This window comes from Phyllobates terribilis, unplaced genomic scaffold (genome assembly GCF_046119375.1).
Source record: "Phyllobates terribilis strain yellow unplaced genomic scaffold, ASM4611937v1 Scaffold_10__3_contigs__length_209671492, whole genome shotgun sequence".
Lineage (NCBI taxonomy): Eukaryota > Metazoa > Chordata > Amphibia > Anura > Dendrobatidae > Phyllobates > Phyllobates terribilis.
This window is the reverse complement of record NW_027362770.1, coordinates 140,957,325-140,977,388: the sequence shown is the minus strand read 5'-3', so window position 1 is coordinate 140,977,388 and position 20,064 is coordinate 140,957,325. Positions and strand designations below refer to the sequence as shown.

Here is a 20,064-nt window from a genome sequence, read left to right as displayed (position 1 = left end):
TTTTTTAATGGTACCTGGGTGTGGATGAGACTCTCCTCTCCTCCACACCCGGGTACCATCCGCACATTAGAACGCGCCAATAACGCAAGTACAGATGCAGTCTTGCGGAATTGGCGCATTCTAATGCAAGTCAATGGCGGCGAAAACGCCGCGTTTCCGCAAAATTAAATGACATGCTGCGGATTTTTGAGCGCAGCGCTTACGCTGCGGAAAAATCTGCATCATGGGCACAGCACATGCGGATTTCAATTGGGGAACATTGCTTCCCTTCTACCATGCGTTTTTCATGCGTTTCCGCGGCGTTTACGCAACTGCAAAAACGCCGCGGAAACGCATGAAATACGCATCGTGTGAACTCAGCCTAATAGTTATTTGACTGGATAATTACAATGACTGCAATTCATATAGGTAATTTGGGAAAATCTGAGAAAATATTATTTGCATAATAATTTGGAACACAGTGTAGGTCCAACATGGCTGTTCAGAATATTAGGATTTATCATTCTCTTACAGCACAGGCAAAACACGGTTGGACTGGGATGTCTGGGGGCCACAGGAGGAATTGACTACAGGGGCCCATACTACATTTACAGTCTTGAAATTGTTTCAGAAAATTAAGTATTTCTCCCAGAAAATTATTGCAATTACACATGTTCTGCTATACACATGTCTATTTCATATGTGTGTATTGGACCCAAAAAAACCCAGAAAATAAAAGAGCAAATTTGACATAATTTCACCCAAAACCCCAAAAATAGGCCAGACAAAATTGTTGGCACCCTCAACTTAAAGGGGTTGTCCACTACTTTGACATTGATGCCCTATCCGTAGTATAGGGCATCAATGTATCATCGGCCGGGGTCTCGCACATGGCACCCCCACTGATCAGCTGTCATCGGTGCCGGCGGCAGCTGCTGCTGGCCAGAAGTCCTTACCTGTTGTGCTTGGCTGTCAAGTTGTAGTGGCCGCCGCTTGTTAGTGTAGCACCCCGAGGGCTCGGCTGCTACAGGGGTATTGCACCTCAAACCAGAGGTGTGATATTCCACTCCCGGGTAAGGATGGAGTGTGGACCAGGACTCGTTTAGTTGCATGCACCACACACACCCCATTTCCGAGGGACAGGTCAACGGTGCTCCCACTAGACAGAAGTGCAGGCACGACAGCATCTGTCCCTGGCTGGAGTGGGGCGGGGGGTGGAATACCCAGTGGTGTAGGAGCAGATAGGGGTGGGTTTCTGGGCATAGGTAGGAGCCCATTGGTTGCTAGTCATCTGGGCTCGGGTGTTAGAAGGAGGTATATAAGGTGGGCACCATCTTAGGACAGTAGTCAGTTGAGCCAGTTCAGAGAGGAGTTCAGCCAGAGAGGGCTGTCAGGGAGCTGTGGCTCAGTATGGGCCCAGCTCCAGAGGTTGGCCTGGAGTGGAGGCCAGAAACAGCAGAAAGAGAGAGGAGAAGGAACGGAAAGGAAAGTAAGAAAGGAACTGGAACAGAGGAGAAAGGAAGCAAGGAACACAGAGAAAGGCCCAGAGACACGAGGACAGAAGGAACCCCATATGCCCAGGAGATACAGGGTGAAGGGTTGGCAGAACAGGGTACCGGAATCCAAATTGGTGGAGGCAACAAATTCCTCAGCCAAAGACCGGAGGTTGTTACCACATCTTGGTGCGACCCCTCACTACATCCACCAGGAAAGCATACCGCATAGGGTCAGGGAAATCGGAGATAGGTTTCGCCAACAGAAGGCCCGAGGGAGCTGGACAAAGGTGGTCACTGGTGGGGACGGCCAGAGAAAGGAAAGGAAGGGAGCCCTGTGCCACGCTCTGGAATTGCCTGGGAGTTGGTCGAGTCCCTTGCCTGGTGAACGCAGCACGGCTCAGGTGGTCCCTCATGTGCACAAGTGACCAGAATAACAACTGTGAGTAAAGCATTGGAAACTGCAATTACAAATCTCTGTGTTTCATCGCCGCACCAGCACCATCGGTCCTGAGATGCTCACACCATCACTCCCATCATCCACATTAGCTGCCCTGAGGCAATACTTCTCCCGTGGGGAGTTATTCCATACTCGGCTGCGCAAACTACATCAGCCTCAGCGGTCTGCAGCGCAGCGGCGGTCCCCACTGACCGCAATCCACGGGTGGCGTAGTCGGACATTGTTATTACTTAAGACTGCCACTGGTTTGACCGCCCTGGGCACGGACCGGGTCACCGCCACGGAGGACTACAACCCCTAGCGATCCGGCTCCGGGTATCCCCCTGCACAGCACAGGCCCAGGGGGCGCGTCATTAGCGCACATCCGCCTCTTATTCAATTGAATGGGAGACGGATGTGCAGTACCCCGCGGCGGCCACTACAGATGAACGGCCAAGATCTGCAGGTAAGGACTTCCGGTCGGTGGAAGATGCCTCCGCCACCGATAACAGCTAATCGGCGGGGGTGCCGCGTGCGGGACCCCGGCCGATCATACATTGATGCCCTATCCTACGGATAGGGCATGAATGTCAAAGTAGTGGACAACTTTTTTAATATATGGTTGCACACCCTTTGGAATAAATAACTGCAATCAATCGCTTCCTATAAAAATCAACAAGCTTCTTACAACTCTCAACTGGAATTTTGCACCACTGTAAACTATACGTATCCTAGATTTTCCCTAGAGATGAGCTGAGTGCATGTTACTCACAATAGCCATTACCTTTATAGTATTTACACAGCAGCATCAGTACCTTACAACACTATACATTAGTTACATTACATTACTAAAAAACACATAACACAGTTCTCATTACACATGAGACGATAAAACACAGTAAAACCACACAACACTATTCTTATAATAGAGCAGTCTACACCCTTACATACCTCCCCAATTTAAACATGATTGTCCTCAACCATTGCGAACCTGAAAGACATCAATGCCATCACATACACATAAAATTACACCGAAACATAGTTAAATTTTTTTAGTAACACTGGCTCTCTGGCCCACACAATAGTAACTGCCCAACAGTCTATGGGTACAGTCCTTTCAACTTCAACCTAGCAGGCACATCGGGTTGTCCATTTTTTCCCAACGGATCTGCATGTCCCTGATACAGTGTCCAAGTTCCTGTAATAAAGGCGTGTTGGCCAACATAAACACAGCTCCAACAGTCCAGGAGCACAGTCCATACAGTCCTTGACCCGGCTCGATCAACGTTTCCTCCGTTCCCACTTTTGTGAACTACAGTTGCACAGTGCTGCCCCGTATGAGGCTACCAGTCGATGGGGAAAAGTTTATTGATAGAATAGGGCAGAGTCTATGGGAGAAATTAGACAGAGTCCATGGGGCAGTACATACAGTCCATAGTGCCCACAAGGGTTTCGGACCCTTTACAGTTCACAGTCCTTCAATCCAGAAGGGTGATGTGCAAATTTGCACAAAACAAAAAAGGGGGGAGGGATACAAAAACTCTTTGTCCATTCTTGGTCAACACGGTGGGTTCCAGCCAATACTGGGTCTTCTGCCCTCAGAAACACAGAACAGTTCCAATCTCTCTCATGTGCAACGAGCACAACTGGGGCATTACAGGGCAGACCCTTCACTTCTGGCCACCATGCTTTATGCTGTGGCAGTTATCTCTTTAAGGGGCAGTGGAGTACTCACCGGCCATGTTGCCATCAGGGAATTCAGCAGTTCTACCCTGTCACAGTGCCTCGGCCACACCGACAGGGCCGCTTCTGCCTTGGGGTCCAGCTCCTGATACGGGACCTCTGATGGGACCTATTGCTTCTATATTCCTCCCAGGTATACCTCCCCCGACTGCCGCACCAGCTGCCACTTCCACTAGGACCTTCCGGGTCCCCAACGAAGTGCAACGCCATACCGCCGACCGTCTCTTTATCAAGTCACTCCAGACTGCTCATTCTCCATCATTCTCACCAGCAATGGCACTGGCCCGCACTGCTTGACGCATACTTTTCCGTTGCTCTGCCTCTTCCGGTGTGGCTCTCCATCCGTTTCACCTGCCTGTTTCTTGGGAATCTCCGCTCATTCTCGCTTGGCTCGCTGCAAGGGGCGGTGTTTCTTTTTCTTCCGCTGCGCCCACCTGGAGAAAGCACTGATAGGCAGTCTTCAGAGCACAGGCCACTTCCCAAGGCAGACAGATTTTGGCACCGATGATGGGCAGAGCTTTCACCATCCTCCATACCACCATCTGCCATCTTAGGACTTCTAATGGCCGCCATCTTGACCGTTTAAGGGTTTCCTCCGCTCTCTATAAGCGAGGTCCTGGGTCCTTCCTGTAATAATGTCCCCCATCTTAGGCTCCTTTATTTTATAATGACTCTCATCCTGGGCCCCTTCTTATAATAATGTCCTCTTTCCTGGACCTGTCCTGCAATAATGTTCCCCCATTAAGGGCCCCCTTATTTAAAAATATACACCATCATGGGTCCCTTTATTAAATAATGTACCCCATCCAGGCTTCTTTATTTAGTAATATCCCCCTTACTGAGACCCCTCATGTAATAATGTCCCCCATCCTGGCCCCTTTATTAAATAATGTCCCCCATCCTGTGCCCCTCCTTGTATTAATGTACCCCATCCTGTCCAGTTTCCGCAGTATAAAAAAAAGCACAGTAGGCATGAGACTTCTATAAATCCCCTACACTTTGCTAGAACTGTGCTTTTTTTGTGCAGTCAAAATAGGCACTGGAGAAAATCTCACCATGGGCGGTTAGGCTTAAGCTGGCTTAAAAATCATAGTTCTCGGCAGCACATCACCCCGTGTAATCAGGTCATGTTCTGTCTATAACATGTTGATAATCTATGCACGTAGAATGATTAAATAAATAATTGTCTTTATGCATAAAATTGTAATCGAATTGTCTCATCAGGTCATTAAATGACCGTCGATTGGCTTGCATGTAGTCGATCGGCGGTTGTTTAACCGCCGTGGTCAGTACATGTAAACCGAGCATTACACAGGCAGATTCTTCAAGAATTACACAATATTTAATATACTTAAGATGAAAGGTAAACTGATAGGGGATCCCTGTTCCTTAACAAGAAAAAAAAAGTATATGTACAAGTATAAAGCTTCACCTCAGATAAACTATGTAATATAATCTACCTGGATGAGAGGGGAGGTGATTTGTATTTGCAGACTATTGACTCGCCCCAAACACACCTTGCAAACGCCCATTTCTTGTGAAGTCCTTATATTTAAGAAAGCTGAAACTCTTAATCTCCAGAAGACTCCGAGAGCTTTGAGCACAAGACAGACGTCAGCCAGAAATACACAGGTAAGGCTGCGTGCCCACTGTGCGTTTTTCAAGCATTTTTGCTGCGGAATTTCCACAGCGAAAACGCTTAAAAAATGCTTGGTAATACGTGCCCCATGGTCCCCAATGATAATCCGCATGTGCTGTGCACATGCTGTGGAAATTTCCGCTGCGGATTATCATTGCGGAAATATACGCAGCATGTCCATTAATTTTGCGGACACGCAGCGTAATCGCCGCCATTGACTTGCATTGGACCACGTGACATCCGCAACACTGCATCAGCACAAGCGGATATCACACGGTTACAATGTGCAGATGGTACCCAGGTCTGGAGGAGAGGAGACTCTCCTCCAGACCTGGGTACCATAGAAAACTAAAAAAAAAAAGAACTAAAAATAAAAAATAAAGCTTATACTCACCTTCCGATGTCCTCCCGGTGTTTTCGCCCCTCCGTCTGGTCTGCTGTATGGGTCGCGGAGTTGTGAAGGACCTGCCATGATGTCATTGAGTCATGTGACCTGTCACATGACTCAATGACGTCACCGCGGTTCCTTCACACCACCGCGAGCCGCCCAAGACACCGGACGCAGCAGAGAAAACACCGGGAGGACATCGGAAGGTAAGTATAATCTTTATTTTTTACCATCCTTATTCTTTTTTTTTTAACTAACTTGGTCACACTATATAAATCCATGCCGGTTGCATGGATTTATATAGTGTGACCAAGTTGTCAAGCACTTTTCCAAGTGATGCTAAAATCGCTTGGAAAAGCGCTTGATAACCCGCATGCAGAAATGCATGCAAAGACGCTTCACAAACGCTTCTACCTGGCGGGAAAAACGCATGCAAAAACCGCATGCGTTTTTCCTGCCAGGGAGAAGCGGAAAAAATAGGCAGCATTTCTGCATCGTGGGCACATTACCATCACTTGTATTGTTTCTTGTTATATTTTGCTTCTCTTTAATAATACATTATACTGTGTTCCAAATTATTATGCAAATAATATTTTCTCAGATTTTCCCAAATTACCTATATGAATTGCAGTCATTGTAATTTTCCAGTCAAATAGCTATTAGAGTACAATTGAAAGGTTTTTGTATAAACTGCCTATGATAACAGTATATTTTTTAAAAAATAAAAACTCAAACTGCACTCAAAATGCATGTCCCAAATTATTATGCACAGCAGAGTTTTCAACCTTTTCATTTTAATAAAGAACAAAAAAATGGTCATTTTTGAAATTATAAGCATTAGCAGGTTATTACAAACTGAAATCAAACAGTTTTCAACTCAAAACTTTATTCTAGGTGATGTTACATTTGCACATAGGACCCCTTGTTCGAAAGGAGCTTCTGAACTCTCTCGTCCATTGAATTTGTCAGGTTTTGGATGGTTTCTGCTTTAATTGTTTTGCATGAGGACAGAATACCCTCCCAGAGCTGTTGCTTAGATGTGAAATGCCTCCCGCTATCATAGACACTCCTTTTGATGATGCTCCAGAGGTTCTCAATGGGGTTGAGGTCAGGGGAGCATGGGGGCCACACCATAAGTTTGTCCCCTTTTATGCCCATAGCAGCCAGAGATGCAGATGTCTTATGTGCAGCATGAGACGGGGCATTATCATGCATGAAAATGATCTTGCTGCGGAATACACGGTTCTTCTTCTTGAACCATGGAAGGAAGTGCTGTTTGAGAAACTCAACATACATTATGGAGTTCATCTTTACCCCTTCAGGGATCCTAAAAGGGCCGACAATCTCTCTCCCCATGATTCCAGCCCAAAACATTACTCTACCTCCTCCTTGTTAGCGCCGTAACTGTGTTTGCATGGGGTGTCCATCAACCAGCCATCCTCCACTCCATCCATCTGGACCATCGAGATCATTTCATGCATGATAATTTTTTAGTGATGTTGCGGCAGCCAAAACCACGCTATTCTTGCATTTTAATTTTATCAAATATATCATATATGTGTATTTTTTAATTCTTAATGGGGCAAAAGGGGGATTATTTGAACTTTTATATTTTATTTTTTTCAATTTTTTTTATTTTTTTATTTCACTTTATTTATTATTCCCCTTAGGGAATTTGAACCTTGTCTGATCGCTTCTACTTTATAAAGCAATGTCACAATATTTCTGTATATAGCAAAACTCACAGTCTCCTATCAATGCCCGCCATGAGCTAGCTTTCACAGGGCTACCATCATGACAGGTACAGGGTTCTTTAGCAGACCTTTGGCTGTCTTGGCTACCCATTAGCGCCATGCGATCACGTCATGGGAGCACCGATAGGCGCATAGAACAGCGCTCCCTCCACCAGAGTGCTATAAATGCCACTGTTAAAGATTGACAGCAGATTTTAACATGGTAACAGCTCTCTTCCACCTCCACCCATGGCTGATAGAGGCAGATGATGGCTAAACATCACAGCCATCATCTGCAAAGATGCGGGCTTGTATGTCAGGGCGCTGGCAGATGACTACCCAGTACATCATATGTTGTTTAGGGGTTAAGGATGAATTGAGCGGGTTGGCACTCTTGAAAGCCTTCGATTTGTAGAGCCCCTATTTTCCAATTTGGTGGGGGTCCCAGTAGCTGGAAATTATCACCTATCCTATGGATTGGGGAGAACTTCCAAACTTAGTACAACCCCTTTCATATATAAAGAAAGTAACCATGTGACTAGTGGCCAAGATAAAAAATCTTCCTTTGCATTTCCTTTTGTAAGAATTCATCATTACCCAATCCATTTTGAGTAGAAAAGTACGTATTTTGACAGGAATAAACAGTTTGGTCTTTGAGTACCAGCAAGATGTGTAAGAGAGTCCTGTGGATAGGGTATGACTTTCAAACTTGGTACAAACCCTTTAAATAAAGAATCCTTTGACTTCTTCTAGTCAACTATGTGGCATCTTAAACATAGTCTGATGGTTACAGCCCTATTTTATCATCTAGTCTATTTAAGACACCTTTCTAATCTTCTTTTCTTTCTTGTTCCTTAAGTTTTAGGCCGTTCAGTATTTGGTCAGTAATTTACATCAGTATCTGTAAGCCAAAAGTGGGTGAAAAATACAGAAGTGGTGACGTGTTTCTATTATACTTTTCCTCTGATTGTTCCACTCCTGGTTTTGGCTTACAAATACTGATGTAAAATACTGACCAAATACTTGGCCTTGAAGGGATAATCCCATCTTTGTCTTGGTTTCATGGCTAAGATAGGAATAACTAAGTCCAGGCTCTACCCACTGGTGGTGGAGCTACAGAAGAGCCAAGTGCCTCTGAGCTTCACTGTTTATGAACCTCCCTTGTAAATGAATGGGATTTATGGAAATATGTAGCTCAGCCACTCATGGCTATTTCTGTAGGTCCACCTCGTTCCCTTCTCCATACGTGGCCAGCTAAACCATGTAGAAGAGCCCAACGTCATAAAAGTTGTCCAATCATCCTGCGGCTGTATGTCAGCTGCTATGGTTCCATCTGTAAAAAAAAAATTAGGATGAAATATCAATGTCATGTTTTGAGATAGTTACAAGACCAATTGGAAATGCAAGTTATATTTTAATATGTATTTATTTATACGAACACGTATATTGCTTATAATAAGATTTCATAGATTGTCTTTTTTTTATTTTTTTGCAGCTGTGGGACGTACATTTTGGTTCTGCAATATTATAAAAAAAGAGTGACCCAATGGAGGACGCAAAATCTCAAACAGGTAAGTAAAATAAGTTTTTTTTAGGTATTAAAGTCACTACATTTTAATGAACAGCTGCTTTAATTTTTAACATTTTCAAGTGGTTGGCGATTGGCGAATCCTTTCTTGTTAGAAGAGTTGGTTAACAATAATCTATTTACAAAGTGTCTCCCTGCCGGGACCTCCAGCGATCGGCAGTAAACTGTGGGGGAAACCTGGCGGAAGGTGTTCAAGGTTCCCTGCAGCGCCACTACTGGGGAAATTAGGCATTGCATGGTGCCCATTCAAATCAATATGCTGTATGTGTAATGAAGAACAGGAAGGGTCCTCCAGAGCGAGCAAGAAACAATCTTTATAACCGTTCTCCACTCTGAACAAGAAATGAGAATCCTGAACAGAGGACCCAACCTATTAATTGTACATTTGAAGTATGAAAAAGAGTAAATTATGATAAATAAAAACAAAGCTCATCCCACCATAAAAGTCATTATACTATAATATTGCAAAGGAGACAGTTGAATAATTGGTAGCGACTATATTCTACTGTGACTCTTGTATAAACTCATTTTCCTTTATTATTACAGCTGTTCGGAGCTTAGGGAAGGATAGAAATCAGATTCAAAAGAATATAAAAGCAGATTCACATGATGGACCACCACCGGCGTCAACAGATAATACAGAAAACGTTTCTCAAGGTAATAAGCATAACCAATTGAACATGTTGCCCAAATATTCTGTGCCTTTATTAAAATTTATAACCCAGTTATGAGGTGAGGGAAGGTAGTTGCTTTTCTCCTACGTGGTAACGTACCAACACAGCACTACATGTCTGATGGTGGCATCTCCCTCCTAGCTGATTTGGCACATGAAATAATGGACAACCCCTTTAATACAGCCAACCAGGGGTGGACACATCATTGGTGCAACTTGTGTGGCCACACGGGGGTCCAAGAGTTAAGGGGGTCCTCTGCTACCTCCAAAGCAGGGGGAATTATGCATTATGATAAACTATTGGGCTGCAAAGGGTCCATATATTGTTATGGTAAGGGGCCCTCATGTGTCTATATATGTTAGTCCTACTGTAGTTAAAAAAACCTGCCTACTATGTGGTGTACTTTTTTTTCTTTCTTAATGTTTTATTTCTTTTTTTTATGGGTTTGCAAACCACATATATGTGGTTCACGTATAGTGCTCAGCATAAGTGAGTACACCCCCCTTAAAAAGTAAGATTTTAATAAATAGCTCACTGAACAGAAGAACAGTTTGCATAATTTTGAGAAGACCGTGTTTCATAGAACATTTTGTTAACCCACAACATGAAAGTAAGGTTAATAATATAACTTTCATCACAAAACCTTCAGCTTTACTCAAATTATTTGATGCAATAATGAGTACACCTCACACCAAACACTACTACTTCTAGCATTCTGTATGACCTCCATGATTTTTAAGGACAGCACCAAGTCTTCTAGGCATGGTGACAAACTGCAACATCTATCTTTTTCCATTATTCAAGAACGACCTCTTAGAGCCTGGATGCTGGATGGAGAGCAATGACAACTTGTCTCTTCAGAATTCCCCATAGGTGTTCGTATGGGTTCAGATCAGGAAACACTTGACCACTAAATCACGTTCACCATGTTCTTCTTCAGAAATGTAACAAATGTGTGTTTTGGATCATTGTCATGTTGGAAACGTACCCGTCTATCAAGGGCAAGGACCATCAATGAAATGTAGCACTCATGCAGCCCCACATAAGAACGCGACCGCCACCATGTTTCACTGTTTCACCATACATTTAGAAAAAAGAATTTGGAAAAAATTGTTAGATGTGCTTTTTTTCCATCATCCCAATGGTCGAAGACACACAACTGAAGAAGAACAGGGTGAAAGTTATTCAGTGGCCATGTGTCTCCTGATCTGAACCCAACTGAACACCTATGAAGAACTGTGAAGAGACAAGTTGTCATCACTCTCCATACAACATCCAGGATCTAAAAGAGGTCATTCTTGAAGAATGGAAAAAAATTAGATGTTGCAGTATGTCACCGACTTGTTCATTCCATGTCTAGAAGACTTGATGCTGCCCTTAAAAATCATGGAGGTCATACAAAATACTTAGATGTACTAGTTTTTGATGTGTGGTGTATTAATTTTTGCATCAACTAATTTGAGTATGGGCTCGCTCACACAACCGAATATATCAGATGAGTGATATTTGAATTTTTTTATTGAATAACCAATGTTATTCAATGGGGCGGTGCTGATGACAGATTTTTTTCACTTACAGAATCTGTCAATGAAAAAAATCGCAGCATGCTATGATTTCACTCTGAAATTGGAAGGTACTCACTAATACACATCTATGGGTGTGTAGAAAACATTGGATGACATCTGAGTGAAGTCCGATTTCCGCAGACTCACACAATGGAAAACATGAAGAAATTTGGTTCTCCATCTTCTCCTCACCCAAGAATATTGGATCACACTCTGATCACACTCTGAGAAAGCTCTGATCTGAGTGTCATTAGCATAATTGTCCCCATTCTCTACGATGAGAGAATCTATGGAAATGTGACCCTGGGCTTCTACTGAAGATCCTGTAATGAAAGTTATATTAGTAACCACACTTTCATGTTATGAGTTAAAAAAAATGTTCAATGAGACTCTGTCTTCTCAAAACTTTGAAAATTGTTCTTGTGTTCAGTGAGATATTTATTAAAATCTTTTTAAAGTATGCTACAATGCACTGCAACTACATATTTACCACTCATTTACCATCCTTAATGGATCTTGATATCTCCAAAGAGTTTTATTTAAATTCAGTGAATGAATTTGTAGAATTGGTCGGTGGTAAAAATTTGGCGGGGTTTGCCTTCTATAGCCTTTGTGTGGCACGGTCAATTGCTGGAGGAAGAATGACTGAACTAGAAGTCCCTCATTCAGCACATTTTGTCAGATAGTTTGTAACTCATCTATCTTTCTTTTACTGAGCTTCTCTCATCTGATTTACAGTATGATCACATGAAACTTCATCTCTCCTTTGATGTGGTTATAAATCAGTTGAAAGGAGCTAAGAAGAAAGCTAGAGTAAAGGAGTTGTCCACTACTTGGACAACTTCTTGAACTAAATGTTTGGCCTTATACTCACCTCCCGTGCTGGCGCCGTTCCAGCCATGTTGGCATTGGCTCTCCCCGGGGCTGTTATGCTGTTGTTGCGACACGTGGTGCCTGGCGCCCAATCAGCGCTGGCATCACTGTCCCCACCTCCTGTCGAAATGAACATGGAGAGGAAGTCTGAGATCAGTCACAGCCCGGACTTCCTCTTCATGTTCGATTTGTCCAAAGGCAGAGACAGTAACGCCAGTTCTAATTGGGTGTCGGGGTCACATGTCACAACCACCGCACAGCAGCCCTAGGGCCGCGAGTGCTAACACAGCTGGAGTGGCGCCAGCACAGGAGGTGAGTATTTTTTATTTTATTGGGGCCAAACATTTAGTTCAAGAATGGGTTGTCCAAGTAGTGGACATCCCCTCTAAAGAGATACAAAATCCCCACCTGAGTTCACCGACACATTCTTAGTTCATCTCATTCTCCAGCTAGCAAAAAATATATATATTTTTAGCCCAAAATACATGCATTTTACTAAGAAACAAATGTCTTAAAATGTGTCCAAATCCTTTAAAGGGAATCTGTCATGTTCTCGAAATCCAAATAACTTGCAGATGTAAAGTTAATCTGCAGGTTAAAAACAATCCATTGCAGTTCGACCACCTTACTGAAAGCTCAGTTACTGGGAAAAAATTACTTTATTCCTCCCAGGAGCCACCGACTTTCAGTCATAGAGCACCAACAGATATTGCTCAGTGCACAATGAGCAGCAGTTAGTACACCCCATCACTTTGATTGACATCTTGCTATATGTGTCACTATATGAGTGGTTACAACTACTCATATAGTGATAGTTAGATGTTAATATACATGACCATGGGTACCTAACCTACTGGATTGCCCTGCACATGGGGTATGTGACATAGCGAGTCAGAAAAACTATACTATATTTCTAATTGGAGGTATTTGCTAATATTATTATTATTACACCTACTACATATTGGAATAAGATCTTGGAGATGGGAATACCCCTAACCTTGAATCTGCAGGTTAATAGTGTTTAGGACAAGACAGATTGCTGTTAAAGAGGATCTGTTACCTACATGTTGAACCGGCCACATCATGGAATAGGGGCTGCAGAGCGGAATAAAAGTTAGTTTTCATTTTTTTACTTATTCTCTCCATTGTGGAGATATTGGCTTGTAAAGTTTAAGTTATAATTTATGATAAGCCCAACTGTGCATTACGAGATATTTTTCCCTGGAGGTGTACTTCTTCCCCTGCATGATGTTGACCAATCATAAGCAGGCAGCAACACACAGTAGAAAAAGGACACGCCCCCCACAACAGCTTAGAACAAGCTTTCTCCTGTGTGAGACCTGTAAAGAAACGGGCCAACTTTTTTTAATATTTCTGTCAGTATAGCCGAATGTCGTTTGTGAGACGAGTTGTACTTTTTAATGACAACATTCGTTTTATCATGTGATGCACTGGAAAGCAGGGAAAAAAAGTGCCTTTAAATTGAAAAATAGTGCAATTTCACAACTGTTTATGGGTTCTTATTTACCATGGTCACTATATGGCAAAACTGACCTGGCAATATGATCCTCCAGATCAGTGCGAGTACACAGATACCAAACATGTATAATTTTATTATTTAAATGGTGAAGAAAAATTTTGATGTTTGTAAAAAAAAAAAATATATATATTTTTGCTTTTGTTGCCATTTTCCGAGATCAGAAACGCTTTACATTTTTTGGGAAATGGGGCTGTTTTGAGGGCTTATTTTTTTCACTCTGAGCTGATGTTTTTACATTATTCTTTTTGGGGTAGATACGATTTTTTGATCGCCTTTTATTGCAATGTTGCAACCTTTAATTCTGGCAATTTGATTCCCTTTCTCATTACGCTGTTTACTGATCCATATGATTTATTTTATATTTTGATTGGACTTCTATGAACGCAGCGATACCAAATATGTATATCTTTTAAATTGTTTCATTTTTAATGGGGCAAAAGGGGGTGATTTGAAATTTTGTGTTTTTTTTATTTTTTCATATTTATAAAAACATTTTATTTTTACTTTTTACTGTCTTTAATAGTCCCCTTAGGGGACTTGAAGCTGCGATCGTCTTATTGCTTGTGCTATACATCAGCAGTGCTATTTATAGAGAAAATCATGATCTATGAATGCCAGCTATAGGCTGGCTTTCACTGGAGGATCGTAATGACAGGCATGGGGGTCTTCAGCAGACCCCCAGCTGTCAAGGAAACTCATCAAGTCATGGACGCGCAGATGGGCGCTTGGAATGATGAGCTCCCTGCCGGCGAATGTTAAATGCCGCTGTCAGAGATTGACAGCAGCATTTAACAGGTTAACAGCTGCAGGTGGAGAGGAGCTGTTAAAGGCACATGACGGCTTATGCGAGCCCACATCAAAGGCAGGTAGCCGTCATATGATGTATATGTCGATAAGGGGTTAAAACTAAGAAATACTTAATGTAAAGAAATATTCTCTTTCCTGTGTCTGGCTGTGAGACAACTGGCTGCAGCAGGAGCCTTCTATCCTATTGACTACAGTACAACACTGAATGCAAACTTATGGGTATGTTTTCTCTCTGCTCCCAGATCCTCCTGCTGAGGGTGTTGTTCCTTCGAATGGGAATTAAAAGAAGAAATGCTGATAAAACCTGAACGTCTTTCTATATTGTAACCATTTGCTTCCATGACAATATTGAACACGTGACAGCTACAATCAATCACCCGCTTCCGAAATCTCATACCATTTATGCAGGCATCACTGCTGAGACCAGTGATTGCCTGCAGCGCTCACATGGTCGGCATTTCATCACTGCAGAGCAAGTCAACGGCCCTGATTCATCATTTTTCGATTCATTGCAGTCACTATTTTTTTTGTTTGTCTTGTGGTATTTAATGATTTTTTTTTTTGCTTTAATTTGTTCAAAATGGCAAACGCGGTTCATGAATTTGGCGGAAAAAAAATTGTTTTTGCTACTTTTTAGCACCAAAAATCCCTTTAAAAAGTTGCACGTTTGTCTAAAAATGTTGCCAAAAAACCTTACCATAGCAAGAACTGGAATGAGATGAGACGAAAAGAAAAAAAAATATTGTGACATTTGGGAAAAGTGGCATTTGGTGAATCTGTCTAAAACATCTGGATAAGCAAAATTGTTAAGAATAGCTTAAAAAATAAAAACAACTTACAAAATTGCACAAAATGTATAAAGAATGAGACCCATAAACTAAAGCTGATAAAAAATTTGCAAATCACTTCAGAAAACCAGAGAAACAGCAATGATGAATCAGGGCCAATATGTGACTGGTGAGGATTTACCAGATGAGTAAAACTTTTTTTTAAATCTTTTTATTAGCTTTTTTTCTTTTTCCCTTTAGTATTTTTTTACATCTAGGATACCCCCTTAAAATCAAGATTTTCTCTATTTTGTTTCACTTATTGTTTCTTATACTATATTATTTGTATTATATTATTTCATTATTTTCATATCACTGTTCAAATTTCAGTGAGGGTGACATTGGCACTGTTTGGGTCTCATATGGGTATCACTTATTTAACTTCTTACTGACATCCGACATACAGGAGCAAATATTGTAGGCTCGACCCATACCTGGCAGATAAGGACCTGCCTCTAGCAGCTACAGGTAGACAAAAGCTTCACCCACAACTGTTAACGCCGTTGTCAAACTCTGACAGCGGTTTTTACAGCACGCCACCATGGGGGGCATGCCACTCTATGTGCCCATCCATGCCCCTATGAAGTGATCGCCGGACGCTGACAGCCAGGGATCTGTTAAAGATCTCCATGCCTGTCATTGTATAGCTCCTTTAAAACCCAGTGTGACAAAACAGCTTCTTATCTTAATCAGCCAGACGTCTAGATTTGTTAAGCCAAGAGAAATACACTATTGTGTTTGTGTTGACTTGTGAATGTATGTGTTTTTCTGTGGCTGGTCAAGAAGGACATAATATTTTGTGTATAAACCTGAATGTTGACTTCTCTTGGTCGTGAAACAATGATGTTTGTTACTATGCTAATTGCATATTGTACTAAAGCCAGATAGATGTTGATTTAAAGAGCCCCCTGCTATACCAACTATGTAAATTGATTAAATGCTCAAACAATGAGACCTGAGCCCTGTGGAATAATACCATCCCTAATCCTTGACCTGTAGAGTTGTACTTCAAAGGACAATTGTAACTATTTAAGGGACATATGCCTCTGTAGCAGGGAGAAGAAGCAATCAAAACGTATCTATAAAAACGTTATCAATAAAAATATAGTTTTGCCCCGCAAAAAATAAGCCCTCACCGCTATGGTCTCAGAAAATGGCGACACAATCAAAACGTTTTTTTTTTCACCACTACATGTTTACCACACAATGTCTGCTGTAAAAGCAATTCCCAAAAAACAATATCAGAACTGTGTTATTTTTTTGCACAGAAAAAAAAAAAGTTCTCTCTTGGAAAAAGGGGACGGAAAAAACAAAACCACCAAAAACAGAATTTAGACATGTCGGGAAGGGATTAAACTTGTCTATTTGGGTGGTTTTTATGGATAAAACTCATGATAGATAAGATCAAATAACCATAACGATAACTTGTCCTTCCATATATGCTGACGTGTATGTAAGTATATGCAATTAATGTTTTACTGACAAACCAATAAATGTAACACTACAATTACGATAACAATGTATAATAACATGGGATAGTTTTATGCTGCCTTTTCTGTATCCTATTGATTTTTTCTTTTTAATAAAAACACATATAAAACTTATTTGTCTTTGATTCTCTAGTTTTAAAACAGAATGATGTCAATGACAACATGTTGCGTTTTAGGGCACATTCTTCCCATTAACTAAAAATGGAGCTAATTGTAATAAATATGTGTCTTATTTTTAATAAAATACTTAAAAATTCCAGTGCCCCCAGTGGCAGAACCCTGCACTGAACATACAAGGAGGAGTCTAGTTAGCGAGGGCAGCTGAGGCATTTTGCTTTTGCCCAGAGTATTTAGATACAGAGTGAGGGCAGTAAAGGTAGGAATAAGGCGGACATTTCCCATTATTATAAATTATCTCTTAGCCAAAGGATAGGTGATGACTTGCAGATAGATGGGGATCCTGAGATCACAGCACTGAAATGTACCATCATAATGGAGTGGTGGTGCAGCATCTGTGCCAGCACTCCATTCCCACTCCATGGGACTGCAGGGGATAGCCGGGTTCAGCACTCGACTTTTTATGACAGTCCCATCGACAATAAATGAGGCAATCATATGCGCGATCACCGCTTCAGTCCAATGAGGCACTTTAGAGCCAAGTTTTCATCATTTTTGGGAGTCCCAACGGTTGGATCTCCACTGTATCATCTTGGAAAAGTGATATCTTGCAATAATGGAAATTTTTTTTTATCACCTTCCCGATACATAGGACATATTCACGTTACCAGTGTGGGATATGTAAATCAGGAGAGTGGACTGTCAATCATTACATGTCTCACACTGGTAACGGCCCCTTTCTATTTAAAATGAACTCTGGAAGCAGTTTCTCAGGAAGATCTATGTCCAAGCATTTTCAGATTCGATCCACAGTTTGCAATAAAAGTTACTTGCCCAGCACCATTTCCTATGCTGCTGAAGCATCAGAGAGGGGGCAAACTTCATTGTGCATTGCTGCTCGGACTTCCCCATAATTCCTTGCAGCTATAACATTTAGCTGATTATTATCCTACCTTGTACAGTGGTGGTCAATACAGGGGCCAACACGGGTCAGCGGTTCTCGGTAGAGCAGTTTGTACAGATGAGTCATTTTCCACCTGGGTGAGTCTCTCTCTCCTGGAGAGTGTAAGTGACGCGCCCCCTGGGACATATTCCTTTTTGAGGGGAATACCCGGCACCGGATCAGATGGGGGGTTGTAGTCTCCGAGCGGCTGTGACCCGGCCCGTGTGTCACGGGTGTGTTGCCACGAAGATCGTCACGAGTACACAGCCTGACTTCTCGCAGCTGACTTGTTAGTGCTTTGTGTTTTTTCGGCAGTGAAGGAGTTAATTCTCTCTCTCTCTGGGCTAGCTGAGGTCCAGCCTCGCCCAGCTGCAATCAATGCTTCTTTAGTGAGACTCCTTCATATCCCTGCAGGTCTGTTTGGGAGGTGTCGGTGAAAGCTTTTCATTCAGATTTACAGAGCGGATCGTGGTGTTTGGAGTTGCTGAGATAAGTGTATTTGGAAGTGTTTTTTCCCTTTCCTCACTTTATCATTTATCTCCTTTCCCGTTGGTGTTCCCTCTGTTGTAGTTGTGTAGAAGTTGTATGCAAGGTGGTTTTGGTTTTTCCCTTGTACTGTCTCGTTCGTCTAAATACTGTGTGTGGGCATATTATTTCTGGTTCCCAATTGTTATGATCGGGGTCCTTCTCAGGACTAGATTACTGAGGTGCAGGGATCCTCAGGAGGTAGGGGTTACGCTGGCGGCCTGGACCTCTGTACCTTTAACAGTACCTCCAGGTTGAGGGATTAGTCAGGGCCCCAGCTTAGGGTCAGCTTAGGCCCCCTACCTCCAGTATTCTGTGACAGTGTGACATTTTCACCGACCAACTTAGTTTTTCTCCAGCTACCATGGATCCAGTAGCCGGTCTAGCTCGGCAGTTGCAGAGTTTGTCCATGGGGCTGGCGGACGTTAGGTCCAAGGTTTTGCATCCTCTGGAGCAAGCCGGACCAGAACCTAAAGTAGCTCTCCCTGACAGGTTCACTGGGGGGCGGGACAAGTTTTTTGTTTTCCGGGAGTCATGCAAATTGTACTTTCGGCTGCGGCCTCGGTTATCGGGCAGCGAAGAACAAAGGGTGGGAATTGTCATCTCGCTCCTACAAGGGGACCCACAATCTTGGGCGTTCTCTCTTCCCCCAAGCTCCCCGGTTCTCCAGTCAGTGGATAGGTTTTTCGCTGCTCTGGGACTCGTATATGATGACCCAGATCGGATCTCCCTTGCTGAGTCTAAGTTACGTAGGATTCAGCAGGGAGATCGTCCGGCGGAGGAATTCTGTTCGGAGTTCCGTAGGTGGGCCACGGACACCCAGTGGAATGACCCGGCTCTTAGGAGCCAGTTTTGTCATGGTTTATCCGACAAATTACAGGATGTGTTGGCACAGTATGACTCTCCCGCGTCACTGGAAGCCGCTATGGCCCTTGCCATTCGCGTTGACAGACGGCTTCGGGAGAGGTGCGGGATAACTCTACCCCCTGTAATGTCTCCACCTCCTACAAGGTCCCCTCATATGGTGGTTCCCCTGGTCAGTCCGGAGGAGCCTATGCAATTAGGAGGGACATCATTTCGGGGAAGGGGATCGGTGGAGCGCCATAAGACAGGAAGGTGTTTCCTCTGCGGGAAAAAGGGACATTTTATTGGGGGGTGTCCATCCCGTCCCTTGCAGAGTAAAGAGTCGTCGAAAAAACTGTTGATCCCAGGTTGTGTGGTGGACGGCAATCTGGGAGTAGGTATTTCGTCCCTAAGTTCGTCTCAGTTTCTCGTACCGGCGGAGGTGGTGGTGGGTGCGAGAACTGAGAGGATATCTGTTCTTCTGGATAGTGGGGCCGGGGCTAATCTGGTTGATGCTCGGTTTGCCCGGGTTCAAGGTATGCGATTGAGTGAGTTGGCTAAACCCATCCCCATATTCTCGATCGATGCCAGGCCTCTCGGTCAGGGAAGTTTTTTGCAAGCTGTGCATGGCGTAAAACTTCAAGTGGGGGCAATACATAAAGAACTGTTGTCTTGCTACGTGTTGGAGGGTCTTCCCACTCCTATAGTGTTGGGCCTTCCTTGGTTAGCTAAGCATAACCCGGTTATTAATTGGCAAACCAGAGAGATAAGCCAATGGAGTAAATTCTGTAATAAAAACTGCATGAACACGGTCATCGGTGCGGTTACTCCTTGGGTCTTACCTCCATTTCTGGCGGA

The 20,064-nt window shown here is 43.0% G+C and overlaps 1 long non-coding RNA gene across 1 annotated transcript; it reads left to right on the top strand.

Moving 5' to 3' along the window:
• Window positions 1-5,144: 5,144 nt before the first annotated feature.
• LOC141164506 (uncharacterized) lies at window positions 5,145-16,892 on the top strand. The gene is made up of 4 exons (XR_012250923.1): window positions 5,145-5,286; window positions 8,910-8,985; window positions 9,549-9,659; window positions 14,704-16,892. It is a non-coding gene; the product is annotated as an uncharacterized lncRNA (long non-coding RNA).
• The last annotated feature ends 3,172 nt before the right edge of the window (window positions 16,893-20,064 follow it).